The 27714-nt window shown below is 38.8% G+C and overlaps 1 long non-coding RNA gene and 1 other non-coding gene across 5 annotated transcripts; one reads left to right on the top strand and one right to left on the bottom strand.

Moving 5' to 3' along the window:
- Positions 1-1560: 1560 nt before the first annotated feature.
- LOC105080354 (uncharacterized) lies at positions 1561-27711 on the bottom strand. Of its 4 annotated transcripts, XR_012500254.1 has the most exons (5): positions 27557-27711; positions 24843-25343; positions 22561-22632; positions 17530-17682; positions 1561-8646 (listed from the first exon to the last, which is right to left on the bottom strand). It is a non-coding gene; the product is annotated as an uncharacterized LOC105080354 (long non-coding RNA). The 4 variants fall into 4 exon arrangements; XR_006719887.2 differs by having other exon boundaries at positions 1561-17682; XR_836350.3 differs by having other exon boundaries at positions 1561-17682; positions 25100-25343; positions 27557-27710.
- On the top strand, positions 8855-8927 carry TRNAG-ACC (transfer RNA glycine (anticodon ACC)). The gene has a single exon. It is a non-coding gene; the product is annotated as a tRNA-Gly (tRNA).
- Positions 27712-27714: the final 3 nt, after the last annotated feature.

Here is a 27714-nt window from a genome sequence, read left to right as displayed (position 1 = left end):
TATACCATGTTCATGGATTAGAAGACAATATTTTTCAAATGCAATTTTCCCCAAATCAATCTATATACACAAATGTAATCCCAACTGAAATCCCAGGGAAATTTTTTATAGAAATTGACAACCCAAAATTTATGCAGAAACATGAAAGACCTAGGATAGCTAAAACAACTTTGAAGAAGAACAAAGTTGGGGAACTTGACCTGATTTCAAGACTTACTAAAAAGATATAATAATCAAGACATTGTTTAATTGGCCAAAGTACAGTCGCACAGTCCTTTGAAAGAGTCCAGATGTAGACCCATACGTGTATGGTCAGTTAATTTTTAACAAAGGTGCCAAGGCAGTTTCATGGGAAATGATGGCCTTTTCAACAAATCATGCCAGAACCATTGGATATCTATATAGAAAAAAAGATAGAGAACCTCAACCCTTATTTCATTTATACACAAATACTGAATCCAAATGGATAATAAACCTAAATGCAAACACTGAAAGAGTGACACTTCCAGAAAAAAAATAAGAAAAATCTTAATGACTGAGCTAGACAATAATTTCTTAGAGGGGACAGAGAAAGCATTAACTGACAGGACATCATCAAAATTCAAACCTTTGCTCCTCAAAAGGCACTCTTAAGAAAAGGAAAAGGCAAACCACAGACTGGGGAAAAAATATCTGTAATACTTGCAAAAAGGTTTTTTTTAATGAGTAAAATACGTGAACATACATATCTGTTAGGAGGCAAAGATATCAAATAACATCCTCTGAACTGAGAAGGAAGTTTGAGACTAAAAAATGAAGTAGGCAACTCCATAAAGTGAAATTAATGAAATTTATTGTGGGTAACTTACACACAGGCGAGATCAGGCAGACAACGATCCAATCCAGAGGCATTCACAGCTGCACTCTGCCACGCTGAATGGGGTGCAAGAGAATTTATAGGGGCCAGAGCTAAAAATAGAATCTGACTCCAAGGGAGAAGCACATCTGCACTGGTGGGAACTGGGGCTTTTCCTCCCCCCTGGGGGTCTCATGACAATTAACTATCTGCATCAGCAAAAGGCATTCTTCCCATTTTCACATCAGATGAAGGCAAGGATAAAAGTTGATAGGGAACTTATCTAGCTTGAGCACATTCCTTGAGAGTAGGCTAAAGGTCAATCATGCAGAGAGGGGAGGGGTAAGACTGTGGGCCCAAGATGGAGCTAACAACATGGATTCAGTATGGTTCAGCCAGATAACATTGTGAAAGAGATGTATATTTGGGCAAATGCACATGAAATGATACTCAACATCACCAGTCTTTACGGAAATGCAAATTAAACAATTACATACCACCTACTAAAATGGTGAAAGTTATAAAAACTGGCAATACCAATTGTTAGGAAGGATGTGGAGTAACTGGAATTCTGACGCACTGTTAGTGAGAATGTAAAATATTCAATCACTTTGGAAAACAGCTTGGCAGTTTCTTATAAAGTTAAACATATAATTATCATATAATTCAATAATTCCAATCAGAGGTTTTTACACAAGAGAGATAAGAAAATGTATCCACAAAAAGAATATTTATAGCAGCTTTATTCATAATAGCCAAAAAAATGGAAACAATCCAAGAGTCCTCAACAGGTTATTATGGAATTATGGAAAATCTATACAATTGACACTACTCAACAATAAAATAAACTACAGATACATGCAAAATGTGGATAGGTCTCAAAAGCATTACGTCAAGTGAAACAAACCAGACACAAAAAAAGTACACAGAAATGATCCATTTATATGAAAGTCTAAAAACACAAAACTGTAGTTACAGAGGACAGTACAGTACGGTGGTAGAGTGCATGCCTAGCATGCATGAGGTCCTGGGTTCAAACCCCAGTACCTCCATTAAAAATAAATCTAATTACCTCCCCCCAACAAAAAATAGATAAATAATTTAAAAGATAACATTTTTTTAAAAACCTGTAGTAACAGAAAGCAAAATAATGGTGGCCTGGGTTCTCAGGAAGGGAGGATTGACTTGAAAGGGCACAAGAGTTGAAAGTGGGCACACCAGTTTTTGGAGTGATGAAACTATTCTAAATTGTGATTGTGGTGATGACTACATGGGTGAATTAATTTGTTAAACCTTATTGATCTGTATACTTAAATTGGGTGTATATTACTGTATATCAGTTATACATCAATAACATTTATTTTTAAAATTACTGTACTAGTGTAGCTGTTGTTATGTTAAAACCTGTAAGAGTAGGTCTCTTTCTCTAGAAGTCATCACATACCATCAAACTTCTGTTGAGATTTATTGAATGGCTACTCTGTCAGGCATCATGCATATTTCATTTAGTCATCACAGCAGCCCTGTGATTTCTCCCTGTTTTACAGATGAAGATGGTGAAGCACAGAGACATTAAGGAAATTGTCTAATGTCCAATTATCATTGTGATACTAGTAAACAGCAGAGCCAGGATTCAAACCCAGGTTTGTTAGACTTCATCCCCTCCTTACACTCGCACCTTTCTTCATGCGGCTCTTACCAAGTCTAAGGAGAATCACCTCTGTCACTAAGTCACTAAGAAACATAAGGTTTGGCATTTGAAGGAGAATCTTTAGATGTGAGGAAACAGCTGATCAAGCAGCCCTACTCAGTTCTTACTGAGTATATGTTTAGCACAACCTGGAACATCTCCTGTATGTATGCACTCAACATATATTCACTGTTGTTGTTTTGCTATAGTATTTCACCTGACGCTTCCTTCCTGCTGCCACTACCATACTGACACCCAGGGTCTGCTGATCCCGTTTAATGCTCTGGTCCCAACCCAGGTAAAACACCTCCCTATTTCCCCCTCAGCCCAAAGTAAAATTGACTGGAATATTGAAGAAGAAAAAAAAAAAAAGACTTTCATTCTAGTGGCGTATAAAAGGGAAATAAGCAAAGTGCACAATCAGAATGAAAACCACGTGACTTACAAGATATTTACCGTCTATTCATTAAATGTTTATCAATCATACACTATGGAAAAAAGCAAAGTGTAAGACAATGTGTATATTATGCCCCATTTCCATAAAAAGAAGAAAGAGAAAGGCTTCTAAGTGAACATGTATAGAATATCTTCAGAAGAACGCACAGGAAACTGCTAATAGTGTTTCCCTCTGTGAAAGGGCATATAGGGCCGGTGTGGGACAAAATAATAAACACTATGGGTGCCTCAACCATAGCCATTTTACCCAAATGCTTTTGGAAAACTGATTTTTTCTCCAGGGAAGCCTCTGATTGATATAAGTATGGTTCCATTTCCCTTGACAGTGACCTGTTCTGTGTGACCCAGTTCTGTCTGGTGAAATGAGAGGAGAGGTTTGCTGAAAGCTTCTGGGATTGTGCTTTCTCACTCTTAGGAGAAATTCAGAGGAGGTCAGCGTTTCTCTCAACTGTTGGACACAAACAAGGAAGCATGAAGCCCAGCTGTTTCCATTTCACAACTATGAAAGAAATCAGCCTCAGGCTGAAGCCCACAGACTGGAGAACAGAGAAGAAACACAGAAAAAATCTGGTCCTTGATTATACCGTTAAGCTGCTAAATCAACTAACTCTTGAACCCTATCTCACTTTGATAAGTGAACTAATACATTTACCTATCACTTAAGTCAGTTTTAGTCAATTGTCAGGTTTCTGTTACTTTCAGCTGAAAATAATGCAGATGGAGACTAACTTTCTTCTTTTATATACTTTCTATCTTTTCCTTTTTAAATCGTGTGTATGTGTGTGTGTGTGTGTGTGTATACACACACATATATATAACTATTTTAAAAGATTTTAAGAAACTGTGTTCCAAGCATTGAGAAATAGAGTATTCAAGAAAAATCCCCTTCAGTCTTAAGGGTTGTTTTTTTTTTAGGAGACTAGCTTTTTTCCCCCTCAATGAGTTCATCTTTTCCAACTCCTTTACAAGGAAGACATGGGTTTGACCTTTACAGAGTTCATATAAGTTGAGCTACATGAAACTGACATTTTGTAGGTCAAAATGGTCAAATTTTGGCAATTTTACAGTATGAATCACTAACCATAGTGTTTATGTAGAAGAAATTACGCACGGTATTACTAGGGGCATCAGTCTTCTGTTCCAATGCCCTGAATACCCTTGGCCATTGATGAACTTTCCCTTGGGCTTTCCTTGGTTGCTGGCTATTTTCATCATTTCTACCCCTAGGTCACAGAGAATTGATGGAGAAAGACCAGAACCCCATAGATCAGATCAATACACATTCATACTGTCTACACCTGTTTTTCTGTTTTTGTTTTGTTTTTTATATTTTCTAATGCCTGTCATTCTCTCTAGCAGCTATGCCATGCTTTCTATGTACAGAGAAAACCAAATCATCCCAGCAGGAATGTCCTATTCCCCCTCCTGTACAAACTGACATCTGTATCTACAGCCCTCAGCATCCCTTTTCCTTTCCAAAGATGCTGCCCCCAGACTCTGCCCTCCCAAATGTCTGATGTTGGAGCAGAAGGTAAAGAAAACAAAAAGACACTAATATATCATGGCATAGAGTATTGGTTAGCTATTGCTGCATAACAAGTTACCCCAAAATATAGTGACTTAAAATGATAAACACATATTATTTCACAGTTTCTGTGGGTCAGGAAATCAGAGGTGGCTTGTCTGTGTAGTTCTGGCTCAGAGTCTCCTATGACACTGCAGTCATGATGTGGGCTGTGGCTGCAGTTGTCTGAAGGCTTGGCAAAGGTTGAAAGATCTGCTCCCAAGGTGGCTCACTCAGATGCCTGGCAAGTTGGCATTGATTGTTGGTGAAAGGTTGCAGTTCTCCCCATGTAGACTTCTCCACAGGGCTGACTGAATGTCCTTATGACATGGAAACTGACTTTCCCAAAATAAGTGATCCACAACAGAGAAAAGAGCAAGGTGAAAGTCACAACATCTTTTACAAGCTAACGTTAGAAAAATTACTCTGTATCATCCCTGAAACATCCTATTGGTTATCAAATTATCTCTATTCAATACAGGATATGACTACACAGCAGTTACCAAGAGGCAAGAATCAAGGGTTACCAAGAAGCAAGAATCACTAGGGAGTATCTTGGTAGCTGACTACCACATTTAGCTATTACCTTCTCCATTTTACAGGTGAGAAAATTGATGCTCATAGGGTCTACAGGTTATGCTGAATAAGAAGGTGGTCGAGGCTGATGGGAAGCCAATGCAGTCTGACTCTTAAGCCCATGCACTCGCTACTGCGTCATCCTGGCTCCAACATGGAGACACACTGTTCTGGAATGACTTTGAATTGTTTGGTCACTGTTAGATTATTTAATTTTTTAGACTAACAATATTTTATTTTTCATTTTTCGTATAAGGCTGTACCTATGGTGGACATTCAGTGAATAGTTATTTATGCATCCAGCCAATAAAGCAACTTTAAAAAATGTAAGGGCTAATACTCTTATTACAGTTTTGACATGACTACTGTGCATGTCTGTTTGATATTCCAGTTTCAGTAGCAAATTATGTTAATAATATATAAAAATAGTATAATAATAAATATTATTATCATTATTGTTGTTGTTGTTGTTGTTGTTATTGTTATTATTATATCTGGAAGGTGATTGGACATGAATCAAAGTGACCCTGAGAGGACTGAGTTGAAAAAAGAGGCCAAGTCCATCAGTTTTTGGGGGGGTTAATTCCAAACAGAGCTTGATCACCTGTCTCTTTCTCTCCCTGATCCTTCTTATCATCAGTCTTCCCAGTTAGATGAAACAGAATAACCAGAAAGGGATTGAATTTAAATGTGTAATCAACTCTTTCTCTGGTCCTATGCAATAACAAGGTTTATATTTGTGTCTGGATTAAAAACATTTTTTTACTTTTAATTTTTGTTTAGATAAATTATATGTGTGTGTGTACCATACATACATGTATTTATTTGCTTGTTTGTTTATTTATTTATAAGAATCTTACAATCGAATAATCTAACCTCTCAAAGTTTATTAACATGCTGGTATATTTTCTTCTAAAACAGTGAATTTTTAAAATAATTAAATGATGCTAAAAATAGTCTTTATATCTTTTTTCTACTTAACATTTTTATATTGTTGAAGATTCTTCAAAAACATTACTTGTTAATAGTTCATTGATTATTTCTGATTATAGGTGTACTATGACCTCTTTGCAAAAAAATTGGAAATTTCTGAAAAATATAAGAACAAAGATCTCTAATACCCTACCATTGAGATAGCAAATGTCAATGTTTATGTATATTCATTTCTAGCTTTTTTCTATACATATTTATATAGAGAGATAAATATATATTTGTAAAAACAGAAGGGGTATTTCTTTTATAGTCACTTTTTCCACTTAAAAGTATATCAGAACATTTCTCCATATTAATGCATACAAGCCTTCATTACATTTTTTTTTAATGTTTTTCCTTTTTTTCCCCCCTTAATGGTGGTACTGGGGAATGAACCTCATGCACACCAAGCACACTCTATGCACCCCCAACCCCCTTCATTACATTTGTAATGACCACAACTACCCACTGATATCTAGATAATTTATATATTTTCTTTTTTTAAATAACTCTGTGGTCAACAGCCTAGCATATACACCTTTCACTGCTTATTTAGTTATTTCCTTAAACTCCTGTAAGTGGGATTGGTAGGTATTAAAGGAACTTGAGAAAACCCCTCATCTTTAGCCACCTCTCTCTTACTGCCCTCAGTACTTTGTAATAGCTCCCTCTACATTTCAGGAGTGTTGCAGAAATATTCTTTATTTAATGCTGTGTATAAAGATTATAAAGTAGAAATATATCCAATAGCGTCTTTTTTTTTTTTCCTTCTGGTGGTGTTACTGTTTTCGGTTTTGGTTCAAGCAACAGAAATAGACACTGGCGAAAGTTACCAAAATAGACATTCATTGTAAGGATCTGGGTAGCTCATATATGAGTGAACAGTCAGGCCTTACATAGGAGAGGAACCACCCTCCAGGTATTACTAATGGCAGGACTCAGCTTTATTTTCCAACCTTCTGTCACTCTGCCCAAGACTCAAATGCCCAGGTGAAAATCTGGCTGGTCTGGCTTGGATTGGGTGCCCACCCCTTAGCCCCTATGTGTGTGTGCACCTGCACCTTAATGGATCCCACCAAAATCCCAAGGCAGAGACATATGTAGCCCCCAAAATAAAAATGGAAATACTCTTTTCAAAAGAAGGGGAAAGGGCTGCTGGACAGGCAAAAGCAACCGTGAGTGTATCAGGATGCCATTTGTATTCAGATATGCCTATGAAATTCCAGGGTACAAGTTCATGTCTGTAGACTTCTTTAAATGATGATAGAGAAGGCATTAAGTAAACATGTTTCAATATTTAAGCATAAGTTGGGGATCCAGGTAAGTCTCAGAGGGAAATGATCTTTAATACGACATAAAATTCATCTGTTAAGAGAGGAGGCCCATGATGGGCAGATCGTGACCTGCCAGCAAAGGCTAAAGTAGAGTTTGGGGTGCAAGATGCTTATTAGGGATGTGGAAAGAAACAGGATGAAGCCAGACTGGGCACAGGGAGAATTTGAAACATAATGTAGACCAAATAAGAGTTGTCCCTCTTTGGGCCAAGATGGTGGGCCTTATATCCGCCTTGCTCAGACCCTATATGGGCTGCTTCTGGACACTGTGCCCTTAGGAAGGGTCTTTCTCTACAGCTGAGGCAGACCCTAAAGCACCTAATAGTTGAGACTGTTTGCTAACTGCACTCCCAGTGGCTGGGAAGCAAATCCTTCCTTGAAAGGGATTGATGTTGTGTATTTGTTTACGACAAGCCACAGGTCCCTTTAATTTTTTCCAGTTTCAAAGCTATTTTTTACAGGCTATCATTTTTTAATAACCCTTCTGTTTAAAAATGTTTTTACATTGCAGAAAAGTTGTGAAGATAGTATACAGAACATGGGTAGACCTAGAGATTATCACATTAAGTGAAGTCAGACAGAGAAAGACAAAGATCATGTGATGTCGCTTATGTGGACTCTAAAAAAAGATACAGATTTTACTTACAAACCAGAAACAGACCCACAGACATAGAAAACAAACTGTGGTTGCCAGAGGGGAAAGGGGGAGTGGAGGGATAGATTAGGAGTTTGGATTAACAGATACACATTACTATATGCAAAATAGGTAAACAACAAGGACCTACTGTATAGCACAGGGAACCATATTCAATGTCTTATAATGAGCTGTAATGGAAAAGAATCTGAAAAAAATATATATATATGTATAACTGAATCGCTTTGCTGTATACCTGAAACTAATGTATATCAATCACACGTCAATAAAAAAAAAAGAATTTAAAAAAAATGGTATATAGAGTTCTCACATAACCCATACTCAGTTTCTGCTATTATTAACATCTTATAGGAGTACAGTGCATTTATTACAATCAAGGAGCCAATATTGATAAATTATTATTCATTTAAATCTATGATTTATTCAGATTTCCTTAGTTTCTACCTAATGTCCTTTTCCTGTTCCAGGATCCTGTACAGGATACCCCATTACTTTTAGCTGTCATGTCTCTTTGGGCTCCTCTTGGCTGTGACAGTTTCTCAGACTTTCCTTGCTTTTGATGACCTGGAAGGTTTTGAGGAGAACTAGTCAGGAATTTTGTAGGATGTCTTTCAATGTAGATTTGTCTGACATTTTCCTCATGACTATACTGAGGTTAAGAGTCTGTGGTAAGAAGATCAAAGAGGTAAAGTGCCATTGTCCTTACATCACGCAGTGGAGAAAACTGACGAACACTACTCAGCCAGACGATTAACAATATCAACAATGGGGGGGAAGGGATAGCTCAGTGGAAGAGCACGTGCCCACCAAGCATGAGGTCCTGGGTTCAATCCCCAGTACCTCCACTAAAAATAAGTAAATAAATAAAATCCCAATTACCTCCCCCCCCATATAAAAAATAATAAGTAAAATGAGGGGTCATGTTGGCATAGAGTCCCTGATACGATGTAATGAGAATGGCACAGGGAGCTCCTTCAGCTACTGTGTCCCTTACACATACCCCCATCATTGCTTCTGTTGGTTGCTTTTGAGTACTTCCTTACTTTCTGGCAATGCAAAGTGCTCCAGGCATATATTGTGTATTTCCTGACCCAGATCTGGAATCTGCCATTTCTCTAAAGGCTCTGGGTCCTTTCATTTGAGAATTATATTAGAAACCAAGATCTGGGGACTGGGTGTGCTCATTGCCAAATGGAGTGTAATTGCTTCTTGGCCTTCCTGGCTGCCAGATTAAGGGAATATGTGTGTATACCAACCAGTGTATATGTATAAATCTATAAATATTTTTATTTGTATCTATACTAAGATTATCAAGAGTTCATATTGATGTTTCCAACTCAATCCATTACCACAATCTTACCTGAACCCCTTGCAACCACTCATCTGTTTACAGATTTTATAGATTTGCCTTTCCAGAACATCATAGAAATAGAATCGTGCATTATGTAGCCTTTTCAGACTGGCTTCTTTCAGATGGTAATATGCATCATACTTCTCTTTTTCTTTTCATTCAACATCTAACTAACTTGGTGTTGAAAAAAGTTACTACAAAGAAAATTTAAGAAATTCTCATTAGGCTATGAATATATATATACACACACACAGACACACATACACATATATATATATTTTTTGCATGTTTTGAAGCTTTGATACATATTTACAGAAAGGTCCTGTGCCCTCTTGGCAGCACTGGGTACCATTTTTTTTTTTGCCACTTTTATAGTAAAGAATGATAGCTTGTAGCTTTTTAAATTTAAATTTATGTAACAATTAGTGATTAAATTTTTTAAAATATTTTACTAGCCATTTTTTTCTTTCTTTGTAAATTTCCTATTTATATCTTTGCCTATCATTTCCATAAGGAGTGTTTAACTTTTTTTCTTGAGCTAGTGTAACATTTTTTTCTAGCTTTAATGCATAAAAATATCAACCCTTGTTATAAATAGAATTCTCTTTCTGGCTGCAAAATAGTCCATCATATGAGCACATTGAAATTTATGTAATCACTACCTGGTTATTGAATATTAGGTTGTTTTCAATTTCTGGGTTTTTTCTCTCTTTTTCTTCCCTCCCTTCCTTTCTCCTTCCTTCTTTCCTCCTTTCCTTTCATTCTTCCATCCTGCTATTATAGAAAGCACAATAAACATCTTTGCACACATGTCTAAATTTCTAATTATTTCCTTAAGAAATGCTCCTGAAAGTGAAATTACTGAATCTATCAGTATGAATATTTTAAAACACTTGATACATAGAGTTGGGTTATTTTTCAGAAAGAATCAACCAATTTATATTCCCACTACCAATATATTGGGGTCCCCAGGTAACCATACCTTCATAAAGAAAAATAATTACTTAAAAATAGAACTACCATATGATCCAGCAATTCCAGTCCTGGATATGTACCCAAAAGAAATAAAAACAGGATCTCAAGGAGATAGCTGCACTCCCATTTCTACTGCAGCATTATTCACAATAGCCAAGGTATGGAAAAAACCTAAGTATCTATCAACAGATGAACGAATAAAGAATATATAGATAGATATGTAGGTAGACGGATATATATATATATATATATAAAATATACACACACAATGAAAGATTACTCAGCAATGAGAAAGAAGGAAATCCTGCCATTTGCAACAACACGGATAGTGTTATTCTAAATAAGAAAAGTCAGAAAAAGACAACAGCCTAAATGTCCATCAATGGATGACTGGATAAAGAAGATGTGGTACATTTATACAATGGAATACTACTCAGCCATAAAAACCGACAACATAACGCCATTTGCAGCAACATGGATGCTCCTGGAGAATGTCATTCTAAGTGAAATAAGCCAAAAAGAGAAAGAAAAATACCATATGAGATCGCTCATATGTGGAATCTAAAACAAAACAAAACAAAACAAAACAAAACAAAACGCATAAATACAAAACAGAAATACACTCATAGACATAGAATATAAACTTGTGGTTGCCAAGGGGGCAGAGGGTGGGAAGGGATAGACTGGGGTTTCAAAATTGTAGAATAGATAAACAAGATTATACTGTATAGCACAGGGAAACATACACAAGATCTTATGGTAGCTCACAGAGAAAAAACTGTAACAATGAATATATATGTTCATGTATAACTGAAAAATTGTGCTCTACACTGGAATTTGACACAACATTGTAAAATGATTATAAATCAATAAAAAATGTTAAAAAAAAGAAAAAGAAAAAGACAAATACTGTATAATATCACTTTTTGTGGAATCTAAAAAAACTGAAGTCATATAAACAGGGAGTAGATTGGTGGTTATCAGAAGCTGCAATATATACATGTGTCAAATCAACACATTGTGTACCTTAAACTTATGCGATGTTATAGATCAATTAAATCCCAATAATTTTTTAAAAAATAAAAGAAAAATTATTCCTTTTCGATGTACCTGGCACTGCTCAAAGGATGCCTTTCTGGTCCTGGAGTGAGCCCAGAGGGTTCAAGATTGTGCAGGCAGATACAGAAGTCTTTGAGAGGTCTTTTCAGTGAGCACATACAAATAAGAACTGGTAGTGTTGACATGCCTACAGCTGCTTGCTACAAGATTCATTCTACTCCAGTTCATCATTTTTTAGAACTTCCACATAAGCTGTGTGTTTGTTCATGGAATTTCTTACAAGCTAAGAATGCATTTTAAATTGAACAGAGATAAATTAATAGGAAACCATGGCATATGTATTAAATACACTTGCCTAGGAAAGACATAGACTAAGAAATAATTAAAGGATTCAATCTTGGCACTGAAGGAAATACAAGTATCTAGCATTCTTCTGCAGAATTGTCGTATTAGATAAAGTCAAATAAATGGCTTTTTCACCATTAAACACTTATGGAAACATTGAATACTAATCAAAAGATGTACATTTATATACAAGCTGTTTCTTATATTATTAATGCTCTTCTACTGATCTTGTCAAGGAAATAGTGCTCAATTTATGATATTTCATATAGAAGTGGAATAATGACCTCAGTCCAGAAACAATAAAAAAGAGAAATGAAAAAGAGGAGAGAAAAAGCTGAAAACCCTTAGCAAATATTATTTTCCTACACCAACTTTTTAATCATACCTAAACTTTCCTCACTTACTAAATTTTCTGTGCATTTTAGATACCTCATAAAATTATGTAAATACACTTTAACAGGGTGTAAACATCACTTAAGTATAGAAACACAATCTAAACATTGCCTAGAACCATGAAATTGTCTCAATTGTCAGATATAATAATTATTACTATTTGCTGGGGTCTTACTATAGGATCTAGCAAGATGCTTTCCACATGTTCTCAATTAATCAGCACAGCAGTTGTAAAATGCAGTTTTACCTAAAGCAAAACCTGAGACAAAAAATTGTGTGCCAGTAGATTATTCGGGAGGTGATCCCAGGAAGCATGAAGGAGATAATGGGAAAAATGAAACGGGTAGGAGAGAAAAGCTAATAAAGGGCTTGTCAATGAGCTGGTTACCACTGTTGGGAAGAGGGACTCCATCCGACTGGGGACCCAGTGAGGAACTGTGTTAATGTGCCTCGGAGTTGTCCCACAGAGAGTCTGGAAGGCTGTCTCTCACTGGTGGAAGTTTGCATGTGGGGACATTAAATTCCTGGTACTTAGCTGTACAAGTCCCCATGCATCATAAAAAGTGCAGGGACAGAGAAGGAGGTGGAGGCAGGCACAGAGGTGGACAGCTGCTTGGGCATGGGCTGAGGGACTCTGGGGCACAGCATTGACAGTGTCTGCTATAGAATTACCAATCTGGTTTTAAAGTCGAATAAACTGGAATTCAGAAAGGTTGCCTGCCCCAAGTTACATTGCAAGTGAATGGCAGAACTGGGGATGAATTTAGTGTGATTGCAATCCCATGCTCACTACTCCTCCTAAAACATGTTAATGTTGTAGGCACACCTTGAAGATTAAGGAATGAATCACAGAAATTTGGAGGTACATTAGAGATTTTTGAGTCTGTTCCCCAGGATAAGGAATCAGGAGTCAGGAGGGCTATATTAACTTGTAAGTCTGAGATCGTAGAGCTGGATGGTTACAGAGTAGGACCAACACCACAGATTGCCACACAGTGCTCCTTCCACTCCAGTACACAGCTCGTTTTGTAAATATAATTAACCCAATAAGAAAATTAAAAGATACATATTTATTTTTACTACAAATCTAATGTATATTATATTTGGAAGTTATAAAATTATAGAATGGCTTCATTTCTTCTAAATAGTATTATGAGCCCTGTGTCTAATGGAATCTTAAAGATTATTTTATGTTTGATTATTTCTCTTCTTGCTGCCTAATACTTTCTCCTAGGAAGTAATTTCCTAAATAAAATGTTACAGCTGAAATTAAGTTAGCAATTAAAAACAAATGAACTACTTGTTACAGTCTCTAGGAAACACTTTGGATGAACTAAAGTGTTACTCATTTAGCAAATTAAATATTGCCTGCACAATTGTATTCATGTTCACCGTTTCCTTACAGTGATATGAACAGGGACTTTTGCAGTTTTAAAAGATGAAGAAGGTAATATAAGATGTTTTATCTAGATCAAAAGGTAATCTATTAAGACCTGTCATAAGACTGCAATGACAATCGTTTAAAATGAGGGAAAAAAAGTCATTACACCATTTTTTTAATCATGATTTGATGAACTAATTCAAGGAAGCACACTAAATATTCTCTAATGTTATACTAAAACTGGACACATTGCTTGTGTCTAGGGGGAAACAAATCTTTTATTAAAATTTTAACTTGCAAATTAATGCCACATATGGGGATTCTGACCTAGTAAGATCAAAGTCACACATCTGATGATATAGTTCTTCACAAGGAAGACCCTATAGCCATACATATTGACTAGTTATTTTCTTTATTATTTTTGCAGTTGTTTAAAAAAAATCTTCGTGTTATTTATATTCATTTTATAAATATTTAGTTTATATTATGCCACATGAATTGCTTTGAAGCTTTGTCCTTGACCAAATCTGAAAGTATGGTTCCTTCTTTTCCCCTCCTCACTGCCATAAAGACCAGGAAGTAACAGCCATTATTTCCAACTTATTGATGTAATTTTTCTCATAATGGACTGTTTCTTTTCCCTGTACAGTCTTGAGTATTTCTGCCATTGCATATGTGAATTTCCAAGACTGCCCTTCTTCCTACCTGGGAGAAGAGGGAACAAAAGTATGGAAATAATCAACGTTTCCAAAAGAATCAATGTAATAAAAATATCTATTGAAAGAAATATAATGTGTTGCATTCATGCATATTTGAATAGTAGCAGCTGTTTTATTTCAAGAGCCAGGGAGATTTTCCCTTAATGGAAACAGATAGAATCATAGGGCTAAAATAGAGCCTCAAGTTTCATCCTTTTGCCTTAAGACAGATCTATCCCTAAATAATTTGGGGTAGACAGGCCTCATTATCTTTGAAAAGATTGATAAGAAGAGAAAGTGTCTTTTGAAAAGTACCCTTAGTAAACACTTGTATTGTAAAGTACAATTCAACTCTTAAGAATGTCATTTTTTTTTTATCTCCCACTTTAAGAAGTGTTTCAAAGTAGAACAGTTACTACTTTCTATCTGTATTCAAGATTTGTACTAAGTACCCTTCTGTAGTGTTCTCAGACTTCTTAGATAATGGTGCTTGTAGCAAATGTTACCTTCCCCAGTGCTCACCAACAAATCTCCAACACCAGATGGGTGTCCATTCAAATCTGACACTACACAGACCCCATCGATTAAGGGTCAGTCCCAAAAGACTGCCCTCACTTCAGATGCCAGTTACAAGTCCAAGGGCCATCTGCACTTCTAAGGACCAATATGACTACAAATTTAGGGGTTCCTATCTATGACCCCTCTTCAGGTTTGATAATTCAATAAAATGACTCAGAGAACTCAGGAAAGCACTATAGCTAGAATTACTGTTTTATTATAAAGGTTACAACTCAGGAACGGCCATATGGAAGAGATATATAAGTCAAGGTCTGGGGTGGGAAGGCCTGAAAATTTGTGCCCTTCCAGGTACATCAATATATTCACCAACCAGGAAAGTCAATGAACCTCCTTAGAGTTTTTATCAAGGTTTCATTATACAGGCATGATTGATTAAATCATTGGCCATGTGATGGGACTCAATCTCCCCAAAACATGAGCATGAGCAGTCATTCCCCATTCTCATCTATCACCAATACTTTCTGTCTCTTTGGGCTTGCCCATACTGCCCATTTCATATAAATGGAATCATACAACATGTGGTTATTTGTGATTGGCATCTTTTCCCTTGCACAATATTCTCATAGTTCATCCATGTTGCAGCATGTATCAGTAATCCATTCATTTTTTATTGCCAAGTAATATTCTATTGTAAGGATAGAACACATTTTGTTTCTCCATTATTAGTTGATAGACACTTGGGAAGTTTCCACTTTTTGACTATTATGAATAATGTTCCTACGAACATTTGCATATAAGCTTTTATGTGAATTGTGTTTTCATTTCTTTTGCATATATACCTGGGAGTAGAACTGCTGTGTTATATCTCTATATTCAACCTTTCAAAGAGTCGACAGACCGTTCTCCAAAGCAAGGGTGGCACCATTTGACATTCTCACCAGTCGTGTCTGAAGAGCACAGGATCTTCTATCTCCACCCACGAGAAAAGTAAAACTCTTGTTGTAGGTCTAATTTTTTAAAACCTGGGGAAAGATTTTATTTGGCCTGGCCTGGGTCAGATGCTGACCTGTTTTCTCATCTCTGTTGTTAGAAAATAGTCATGTAAAAAGATGGTTATTCAACACACGGCTACGGGAAGGACTGTTTCCCTGGAAAGGGATATCCTGCTATACTGGGCAGACAAAACGTCTGCCACGGAACCGGAAATGTAAGGACAGTGCTACCCCTAAGTAATTGTAAATACATAGGAGCAGTGGGTTGACACAATGACTGGGAGGATGCCTCTGTAGCATCTGGGACCTGGAGGTATAAATGTCCTGAAATGTACAGAATGGTCTTATTCAATAAAGATTTGTTCTGCCCAAAGGCCAATAATGTTCCAGTTTATAAACCCAATTCTGTGATAATAAACTCTTCCTTTTACTAATTTGGAACATATCTATTCAAAATAAAGATTTTTATTTGCCAGCCTGCCTTTGTAGCTAGAAGTGGCCGTGCCGTCAAGTTCTGGTCAGTGCTGTGTGTGACTTCTGAGAAGTGTCCCTAGAGAGAGGGGTTGTGCCCTCACTTTTCCACTCTTAATTCCTGCTAGCTGGGATGCAGAGATGATGGCTGGTGCTGGAACAGCCATCCAGACCATGAAATGGAAATCCCATTTTGAGATATGGTAGAACAAGATGGGAGGAATAGGATGATCACAGACTGCCATACCCACTCTGCACTGCCCATGGTTACATGTGAAGAAATCAACTTCTATCTCAATAAATCCTTGTTGTTTTAGTTTTCTGTCACTCTTAGCTGAACCAGATATAACCATGTTCTACATGCCAGGCACCTTCTCTATGTGCCAAATACCATCCTGTGAAAATACTTTCCATGTATTAACTCAATTACACCATATATCAAATCAACTTGATAAGTACTTCTATCTACATCCCACATTTTGAGATGGAAAAACTGAGGCTCAGGAAAATTAAATAGCTTGCCCAAATTCATCACAGATTTTTCATAGAAGATGCTACTTCCAGAGCCCATGTCTGAAACTATCTCACTGAGACACCAACAAATTAACAAAGCCCAGAATAAACTGATCATGACAAAACCAACAGTAATGTATAATTAATAGGCAGGATGAACTATAAACAGAACCTCATCTCCCTCAATATAAAAGTGATGATGCACAGTAAGTAATCAGCCTTTTGGGGGAAATCCAGCTATTTGCATATGTGCCTTTGCCAAGCATTTTTGTGGCTGCCAGACTTTTGAGTAGGGTGCTAAATTAGAATCCTTAGTACTCTTTAGACATGTGCCAATTGTAGCTTATAAATATCAAATTTTAATAATTCATTTAGTAGACTACTAAGTGGCCCTTAGCTGCAAGACAAAAATGAAAATCTGTGAAATTACATATCCTTCATATGTAATGAATGAAGACTGTGCATTTGTTAAATTTACAATCTGTCAAGAGGACCTACATTCCATACCTTGAGAATCATTCTTATAAAATGCTGTGTGTGAAATTAAGGCTCTTGCTCGAAATTCGTAGCCCTCTGTTTCTTGTTTCTTTATATCTCATATTTTCTCACACATTTGTGTGTCTCTCAAATTGGTTTGAAATTTAGGACACTGAATGTTCTGAGATGATTAAATTCAATTAACACTTGCAATACCCACTACTTGCAAATGCAGGCACTGGGGACAAAATGATGACTAACAATGAGCCTTACCCTCTGGAAACTCACAATCCACTAGGGAGACACTAACAAGACAAGTATAATGCAAGTGAGATGGACAAAACGGAGGTGTTCTATAAGAAGAGGGAGGAAAGTGATCATTTGTGCCTCTGGATATTGAGGAAGGCTCGAACAATCCTTAGGATTCTGTCAAATGGAGAAGAGAGAAACCAGACTGAGAAAAAATGGCACAAAACTGTAGAAAAAATGAAACAGGATTAGGGAGTCACAAGAAGCCCAGGGCAATTTATTTATTTAAAGTTATATTATGTACTACTACTCTAATGTACATTGTAAAAACAAATATAAATAGAACTTACAAGGAAAAAACAAGCAATTATAAAAATACTGCTAATCATGAACATGGTAAAATTAAGCAGTTTTAAAGCAGAACTAAAAGCTCATTAATTCGTTTTCTAACTTTGTGATGTTTAATAGTATGAAACTGAGCACTTTATACTTGTCTGGGTGCTTTATTTTTTTCCAGGAGAGAGATATTAGGGAAAGTTATGAGACCCAGTAAAAGCATGATACTCTACTGGGGAATTTTTATGAATCATCCTTTCTATAAATACAAAAATCACAGTCACATCATACTATACTTACACTTTGCACACTGACACACAAAAAGATATTGCTAGTTGTGATAGCTTTTTACACTATTATTAGCTAATACTTCAAACCCCAAATTACACCTAAGGAAGAGACCATCATTAAAGATGGAGAAGGTAAATCTCCATTTCAAATTTTCTTTACCATAATTTTAAAATTGGGGACCAATTCTTGTCACATGTGGTTAGATGGTTATTGTTTTAAGTCGAAGGTTGCTGAAGACACCTACTGGGTATAGCCCCAGTCCCTTGGGCTTACAGTTTTACTGTTTTAATTCCTTGATTTAAAGTTTAGTATTACCTTTAATTCATAGTTTCTTTGATTTAAAAATATTTGCCTTCTTGGTGAAGATTAATTTGAAACCAGATAAACAATCTGTAAATCCACCCAATAGGCACACAAACAGCATTAAAGTTACAGTACATTCTGAATGCAAACAGTGAGGCTGCCACTGTCAGCCTCTTCCAGTTGTGGTTCCTTCCTTAGGGTACTTCCCTTCCTGCCTGTGACCTGAGGTAGCCCAAGTGAGAACAGCTACATCCATCTGTGTAAGTGTGGGCATCTCCCTGACGAGAACATAAACACAATGAACGCAGTACTGGATACACAGCAGGCATTCAATACATGTGTTGCATAAATGAAGAGGGAGGAAAGGTAGATCTTTGTAGGTAATCTTGAAGATCTTGATTGTACATGCAATGAAAAACCATTACAAAGCTGTCTCGGAGTTTTGTTTGCATGTTGTTTTCACAAGAAAGGGAATGATCAGATCTGGGTTTTAGGCTTATAAAATGAGCAGCAGAGTGGAGGATGGACTGGAGTCAGAGAGGGAAGGCTAGGAGACAGGAGATTGGTAAGGAGGCTAGTACCACAGTCCAGGTGAAAGATGCAAGAGCCTGAAATGGGACAGCAGCCAAGGGAATGGACATGAGATCAAGTTTAGGAGACACAGTTAATAGCACCTGATGACTAATTGGCAATGGGAATGAGGAAGGTGTTTGGGGTTAATTCAAGTTGTCCAGTTTGGACGCCTGTGAACTCAATGACTCAGAAGAGTGACTTTGTGGGAAGGATGGTGAAGAGTCTGGACAAGCTGATTCTGAGCCTAGAGAGCCCCAGCCCCAGCAAGAAGCTGGCAGTGTGAGACTGGAGCTCAGGAGGAAGGCCCCAGGGTGGGGGTGGGGGTGGGGGTGGTACATATTTAGAGGTGATAATTAAAACAATATGTGATAAGGTTTCTCCCAAGGGGAGGATATATTTGAAAGAGAAGTCCATCCTATCACTTCTCAGCTTTAAAACTGTTGGCCATCTGTGATCTAAAAAGATAAAAATCCCAACGTCTTAATCTGATCCTCAAAACCCTGCCCAGTCTAGTACCAGCCTATCTCTTGTTCATTTATTCAACCCATCAGCCTTCGTAGAGAGCCTGGATGTGCCGTGGTGTGTGATGGGGACAGAGAGACGATAAGTCTTGGTTGTTGCCCTACAGGGAGGTCTAATGGGGAAGACAGACAACAAAACAGACTATTAGCTTTCAGTCAGGAGAGTAACAGGGACAATCTCGTAGGAAGATTTGAGGGAGTTCATACATACAAAGCCCTTAAAACGGTGCTAAATATGCAATAGCTATCATTATTATAGGAGAGGCATGTACTGGGTGTGTTTCCCTTGAATGGGGGACCACTGAGCTGAATCTCGAAGGAAATTTAAGTTAGCCAGAATAAACGAAGGGGTGGGATTGGAAAGACCTTCCTGAACTTCTTCCTATTCCCTTGTGTAGTGGGTTGAATAGTGCCCCCCCCAAATATATGTTCACATCCAAATCTCTGGAACATTCATTTATTTGTAAAAAGGTAAAGATCTGCAAATGTAATTCAATTAAGGTTCTTACGATTCCAATCATCCTGGATTATCTGAGTGGGCCCTAAATCCAATGACAAATTTCCTTATAAGAGATGTAAGAGGAGATGGAAGAAAAGATGGCCATGTGGAGATGAAGCCAGGGATGGGAGTGATGTGGCCACAAGCTAAGGAAGCCAAAGAATGCAGGGTTTCCAGGAGCTCCAAGAGGAAAAGGAGGATCCTCTCCTAGAGTCTCCGGAGGGAGTGTGGTCCCACCAACACCTAATTTCCAACGTTACCTACTGAAGTGTGAGAGGACACATTTCCATTATTTTAAGCCCCCCCCCCGCCCCCAGTTGGTGACAATTCATTACAGCAGTCCCAGGAAACGCACAGGCCTTGTTCTACTGAGATGTCTCCACAACTAACTCAGGACACAGTGGAGGGTCAGGTGCTGTGAAAGCTAAGCTCTAGAATTGTATATCCAATTGCCCACTTGCCATCTCTACTTAAAGGACTAATGGGCATCTCAAAGTCAATTTTCCTCAAAAAGAAGTGCCTGGAGGTACCTAGAAGTGGAAGGTGATTTACCCAAATGGTCAGAAAAGGCCTCTGGGAGGAGGTGACACGCGCAGTACTAACGAGAATGAACTAAGGCAGCGACTAAAGGAGGGTGGTTCAGAGCAAGGTGCTCTTTTTTGTTTTTGTTTTGTTTTGTTTTGTTTTAGGAAGGAAAACAGCTCTTGGGGATGAAGACACAAGGGAGAGGGGTAACAGCAGGAGAAAGCATCCGAGGAGGCAGAAGTGATGGGGGCTAAGGTGAGAAAGCAGAATGGGGATCGGGGTCTTTGAAGGGAAACAGTAAGAACAGAGCAGGGCTAAATGATGCTGACTCCAGACTCAAAGTGTTAGGATTTGAATCCTGGCTCTGCTGCTTACTGGTTACAAAATAGGAGGAAATGACATTACTTGGATCTTGGTATCCTCCACTATAAAGTAAGGCTACTAATAGCTCCTATCTCATAGGAATTTGCTAGGAGAATTAAATATATTAATATGTGTGAAGTACTTGGCTCCACATCCATATATGTAATCCATGTCATTGTTATTATAGGGATCTGAGAAGGAGCATCAAGTTTAGAATCAGAATGTGATCACTGGAAGGAACTTCAGAATCATCTAGTCTAATTCCCTCATTGCACAAATGAAGACACTGAGGGCCAGAGTGCTTGCAAATTGGCCGGATTTAAAGAGCTAGTTATGGGCAGAGTCAAGACTAGACTAACTGCTTGAAAGTCTGAGCTTTTTCTAGGTAAGCATCACATACAGACTTGGGAATCATAAGAACGCAGGCGGTAATTCAATGTGGGAAAACAGCATCACTCAGGTGGGACCCACCATCTCTTACTTGGCCCTCTGGTCTCCCAGTTGGATTTTCTGTTTCTACTTTGGCCTCCCCTATAATCTATCCTCCACGCGCAGCCAGATGTTGTTATACATAAATCACATGCTACTCTCTCGATTGTAGACCTTCAGTAGATTCCCATCACGCTTAAACTAAGACCCAACCCCCATTAGGCTTTCCAGGATCCAGACCCAGCTCCCTGTTTTCACTTCTCACTCCACGCTTCCCTCTCTCACGGCGCTCCAGCTTGGTCCCTGGTCTGCTTTCTATTCCTCAAACGCACCACACTCATTTCATGAAGTAACGCTAGCTATTCCCTCTGTGTGGAAGGCTCTCTCCATCCCTCTCCTCTCTCCTCCATCTTCACGTGGCTGTCTCCTCCTCTGTTTATTGATATCTTTTGTTGTTGTTGGAGGGGAGGTAATTAGGTGTATTTATTTATGTGATTTTTTTTAATGGAGGTACTGGGACTGAACCCAGCTAGGCACGTGCTCTACCACTGAGCTATACCCTCCCCCGTTATTGACAGCTTCTAAGAGAGGCCTTCAGTGTGCATCCTTGCCAGAGCAGCTCTTCAGTCAACCTCTATCACATCAATTGGCTTTTGTATCTGATCACTTATCTAGTGATATTTTCTTATTTATTGTTACGTTTATTGTCTGTCTCTTCCCTATGGGAATGGAAGTTTCCTGAAAGAGATTTTGTCTGGTTTACCACTGTGTTCCCAGTGTTAGGGAAAAGCACATACACATGGTAGACCCTCAATAAATACTGACAAATAAATAAGTGATTAAAGGCTCAGGACACATGAAGGGAAATAAAGGCAGAGAGCCTCATATCATTAGATTATCTGGCTTGTAAGTTAGAGCCCTCAACCTCAGCTTGTTGTCCGCATAAAAATGCTTTCTCCTTGGTGCTTCAGGGTCCCTGGGGAGTACCCAGACTTGTGGAAATCTAAATGTGAGAGAAAGAGAGGAGGAGGAGAAAGAGGAAGGGCAGGGGGAAAAAGTGGGATAGAGAGAAAGAGGAGGGGGTGAGGGAAGGAGAAAGAGCGGCAAAGGGGTGGGGGGAGAAAGAGGGCAGGCGGGGCGAGCACCCTGGTTTCCTCTCCTGCCTTTCTACAGCGCACCTTAGCCCCAGCTTCACCTGGGGAGCTGTCCGCCTACCTGGAGGTGGTCATGGGCAGTTCCACCTTCCTGGGCGGAGATTCCACTCTACATCCACAATCGAGGTTTGAACTGAAGGGAAAGAATAAGCGCATCAGAATACACCCTACAAAACATACATACATATAAATAGCAAGGAGCACTACTTCCTGCAAGACAACAACCTCTGTTCTACACACTTCCCATACTTGTTCTGAGGATCAGATAAAGGAGAGTAATCTGGAATGTGTCACGCACGCGTAAGTCACTATATTACACTGTTTGCTGAGTGTATCAGTTGATGAGGAACAGAGTGATTGCTCCTGGCAAAATGCCATTTGTGTTACTCACACTGCAAGACTAAAGTCTTATGTGAATGATTCATGATGTCCTCTCCATCCTCGATGACTTCAGTATCCTCAAGGAAGACTCATTCAACACCCAGTCTCACAGTTCCGTGATGTTATCTCCTCCAATGCCTCTCACATCCTCTATGCTTCATTCATATGGTCACACTCTGAATCTACTGCAAAGAATTCCACTTTGGAAACCTAAAACCCCCAAACTTAAGAATATTTGATGTTCTACTATAACTCAATAAAAAAAGTTAAAAAAAATATTTGATGTTCTGCTTACAGTAACCTAGGCTTCTCACTCCTATATTCATTTATTGCCTTTGAGCCTACTTTTTAACCTCACCAAGACTTCCTTGAATCTTTTCTCCCTGTGTCTTAGCCCCCTAATTAATGCAGTAGCCTTTTTTTTTTTTTTTTTTTTTTTCTGTTCTCAATGGGAAAAGTGACTTTCCCTGTCCTGTCCCGGGGAATCTCTTCACCTGAACTCTGGACTCCAGCCCCACCCTCACACCCCGTTTCATCAATTATTTACACTCTCCTCTAGATCTTTCAACTTATCCTTTCCTGGCTTTTTTCCTCCAGCACATAGACATGATCATATCTCTCTCCTTGTTTTTTTTTTTTCAGTTTAATCATTCAGCAAGAATTTATTGAGTGTTACTTAAGCACCATGTATCTCTTCTAACAACTACCAAAAACCAAACAAATAAAAAATTTAAGTTACACAATCCGATATTCTCCTTATCTAGAATTCTCTTTGTCCTTCCTTTCACAGTCAAGTCTTTCTCACCTGACTCGAACCCTACTCTCTCCTCACCCCTCTGTAACCTGACTTCTGTCCCCATCACTCTTTTGAGACTGCTCCTAGCTCAGCCTCAGGGACCTACCAGGCAATGGTCACATTTCACTTCTTATCTAAGTTGGCATCAACTCCAGAAAGCTGTTCCCCTTCTGCTCCTGGGCCTCTGTGACACCACACTCAGTCATGTTCTTCCTCCCTCTCCAGCCGCTCCTTCTAAGTCTCCTAACGGGTTTCTTTTCCTCTTTCTCTTTGGTAACTGTGGATTCACCCGCTCCCTCCTTCCCTTCCCTTGGCAGGCATACTCTTTGTAAGCAATTTTATCATCATCTGTGGTTTAAATGACCATTTATATATGCTAATGTCATACATTGTTACAGCCTCCAATCTATATGGTCAACTGCCTTCTAGGCATTCCTGTTTTTAATGGCCCAAAGGCACCTCAAACTTAATATGTCTCAAACTGAATTTATCTTCTTTGTTTCTAGAACTGACTGTTCATTCTGCATTTCTATCCATATATATGGTAACATCCATCCATCTAGGGACTCAGGCCAGATGCATGACAGAAGGCAGGTTGTTCCTCACGTCCAGACTCCTGTGGCTGCAAATCCTATTGACTTGCCACCCCTCTCCCATCCATCCATTCATCTGCCTTTTTCTGACACTGCTGAACTTGGACCTTTTGGCTCCCTTATCTGGATCATCTCAATAATTTCTGGACTGGTTTTCCTATTGGCCTTTATCTCCTTTCTCCCACCTAGAGATTTGATATTGTTTTTTCTTCATCATTGTTGTTGATTTACATCTTTTTTTCTTTAGTGTCTTTTTCAGACTAAAAAGGAATATACTCTTATCATAAAATAGCCAATAGTTTATAAGGCTGTAAAGAAAAAGGTAAAGTTACCCCTGATCCAGTCCTCAAATCTTACTCCCAAAAACTTTTTTTTTCTAAAAATAGGAATTTATTAATCATGCTTTACTTCTTCCACTTTAAGAGGCACCTTCCCCCCCCCCACATTTTAACATCTCTGAAATCAAACTATCATACAATCAATAGTGTCTTAGATTTGGTTAGATACATTATTGTTCTGCAATGTCCTATTTTTACTCGTTAATATGGGTCACAATTCCAAACTGGCACTTACCTCCAGGATAATGTTTCTAAAGTACAAATCTGGTCAGGTCACTAACCCTCCTAAAAATTCTTCAAAGGCTCCCCTCCCCACCCCAACCCCTTCATCTTCTGACTCCCTCCTAATTTTGCGAGTCTTGTTTCTAGCACATCCACATAGATCCTCTTCCTTAAAGCCAAGTAGACCTATTTGCAGTTAGTTCCCCAAATATGCTCTGCTGAGCCAGATCTTGGGCTTTTGCACCAACGTTTCCTCTGCCTCTTCCTCACCAATTCTACTCCAAGTTGCCTTTTATTGGAGAATTGTCCTGATCCTCCAAGCTGAGCCTGGGTTCTTTCTTTATGTACTGCCTCTCAATTTCTCCAGGATCTGACCTTTGTTAAATCACTTCACACACAGGTTTAAGCCATTTCTCTTGTTTGTTGCTCCCAATAAAGAGTGAGTTCTTGAGCATGCGTTCTTTATACTTGTTTCCAGCAGTGCTACAGCCACGTAGGTGCCACATTAATATTCCTGGAAATAAAGAAGTCTCTGTGAGGGACGTATAAAAATGTTCCCTGAGATAAGGTGAAGAATATTCTAATTAACCATCGCCTTAGCCTGGGACAAGACAGAGAAAAAGGAGGAAAGAAGGTCTTAATACTAAGCCACCTGGGCTCCCGGAAAGCTAAAGCAATGGGGTTTTTTTTCCTTCCCCTCCCCTGCTTTATATTCCTCCGGACCTACTCTTCCCACTCTCAACTAAAGAGAATCTGATTTTAACAACTATGACCTTGGTGACCCCTTCCTTTCTTTCTAGTCCTAAGTGCTTCAAGTTCAAACCTCTATGTTGTCACCTCTTGCCACAAGCTCCCTTTTTGGTAACCAGTTCTGACAAGTACCAAAGGGGGATTCTTTCCACTTGCCGCTCTACAGCGCCCAGCTGCATTTTGTTTGGCCTCCCTTCCACCCCAGGTATAGACACACCTCACAGTCCCACCAAGACTCCACCAGGAAATAAACACAGAAGGAAGCTAAAGTTTAATACAAAACTTGTATTCTAATAACTAGCCTAAAGGCTTGGTGGGGTAGGGTATAGCTCAAGTGATAGAGCGCATGCTCAGCATACATGAGCTCCCAGGGTTCAATTCCCAGTACCTCCATTAAATAAACAAACAAACAAACCTAATTACCTCCCCAGACAAAAAACAAATACAAAAAAAACTAAAGGCTGGAAGTTACTGTAAAGACCTCAGTGGGAAACATTTGCCCCCTCTTAACTCAATATTGGGTTTAGGTTCAAAAAAATGCCAAAAATAGACAAAAAGGTTTCCCAGTTTTTCTTTCTGACCTAGATAATTTAAAGCCAAGGATTCCAATTCATTCATGGAAAAGTACCAGGGTATGCTGAGGACTTAGAACGAAGCTCACCTAATGTGGCCTGTGTGGCATTCAGTAAAACTGGCCCATGCTGAAACACGCTGACAACTGTGGGACCAACATACTTTCAATGCCTTCCCTTGGCACAAAGGACAGGGACTCATGAAACAATCAGAAATAGTAGAGCCAAAGGAGAAAAAACGGAAAGATGAAGGTCATACAGGAAGGAAGACTGGCAAAAGACAGGACAGGAGAAAATAGGCACTTTATAATGGGAAATATAGCCAACAGGGGATTCCAAAAATAAGCAAATTTGCTGTCACAGTAGGGGCTGAGGGCAACTAGTCACAACTGAAAGAAATGGGAAGACAGCTAAAGAAAGAATGGGAGAGGGTGCGGAGCCAGATAGGCAAATAGATAAAGCCAGGAAAGTATCTCTGGCATGTAAACAGGATTGATTTTTTTTTTTTTAAGTCTCAACTCAGAGACCAGATGGATTATTACAGAAGGGACAAGGTCAGCCTGTGGTTAAATAAAATGAAGGGGGAAAGCAGCTGTTAGGAGAAGGACTGTGATTCTACTGTCTTCAAGAGACCAGCGTTTTGAAACTAGAGTTTTGGAATTCGATATTTGGAATTAGGAAATTCACAGCCCCTCAGTGGAGAATTAGAGTCAAACAGACATTCTAACATTGAGAGCAGCCACGTCAAATCAAGCTAGACTGCAATGCTGAACATTCTGAACGTGTGAAGGAAATCTTACCTTTAGAGGGAAAAGACTTCACCACTTAAGCCAACACAAAAGAGACTGTACAAATCTGTTCACAAATTTTGGAGTAAATAAAAACAAAGTAACACTAGACATCAAATACCTTAACTGCTGAGAAGTAATTTCTGTTCATTTCCGCTACCAGGGGATCATTTCATAATTCCTGTTCAGTTCAACCACCAAATTTGATTTTCCTGGCATTTTAACGTTAGACAATTAGGAAGGAAAAAGGCCGAAATCAACCTGTAACCTTCAGAGTGATTTCTCTTTTCAGTACAGACTTTGGTGTATTTGGACTCCTTGGAGCCAGCGTTCGGAGGGCAGGATCACCAGATCAAGACAGGCTTGTTTTAGATGCAAAATGAGCCCCCCCCCCCATCTGGACACTGCCTCAGGGAATCTGAAATTACTACCCTACAGCGTTAATAAAAGTATCTATCTGTTGGCGAGACCGCAGGGTGCTGGTTAATTTGCACCTTTTCCTCCAGCCTTCGACTTCAGCCGTGACTTAACGCAGAGAAAGGAGAGAGCGGGAACAGATCTTCTATTGTTTTCGTTTCCTACGTGGCTGAGACCCAAAGGAGCGGCGGGTCGCCTACCTGCTTTCCATTCCCCCGGCCGGGAGCAGCTGCGCGTCCTGCAGAGAGGTTCGTTGCCGGCTCCGGCTCGCTGACGACCTCACCTACGGCATTCTCCCGGGTTCGGACCAGTCTGACTCATCTGGGATGGGTGGCAGGGGTGGGGGAGACCTCGGAGG

This window comes from Camelus bactrianus, chromosome 2 (genome assembly GCF_048773025.1).
Source record: "Camelus bactrianus isolate YW-2024 breed Bactrian camel chromosome 2, ASM4877302v1, whole genome shotgun sequence".
Taxonomy (NCBI): domain Eukaryota; kingdom Metazoa; phylum Chordata; class Mammalia; order Artiodactyla; family Camelidae; genus Camelus; species Camelus bactrianus.
The sequence above is the reverse complement of the archived record's forward strand: the minus strand, read 5'-3'. Positions and strand labels throughout refer to the sequence as shown.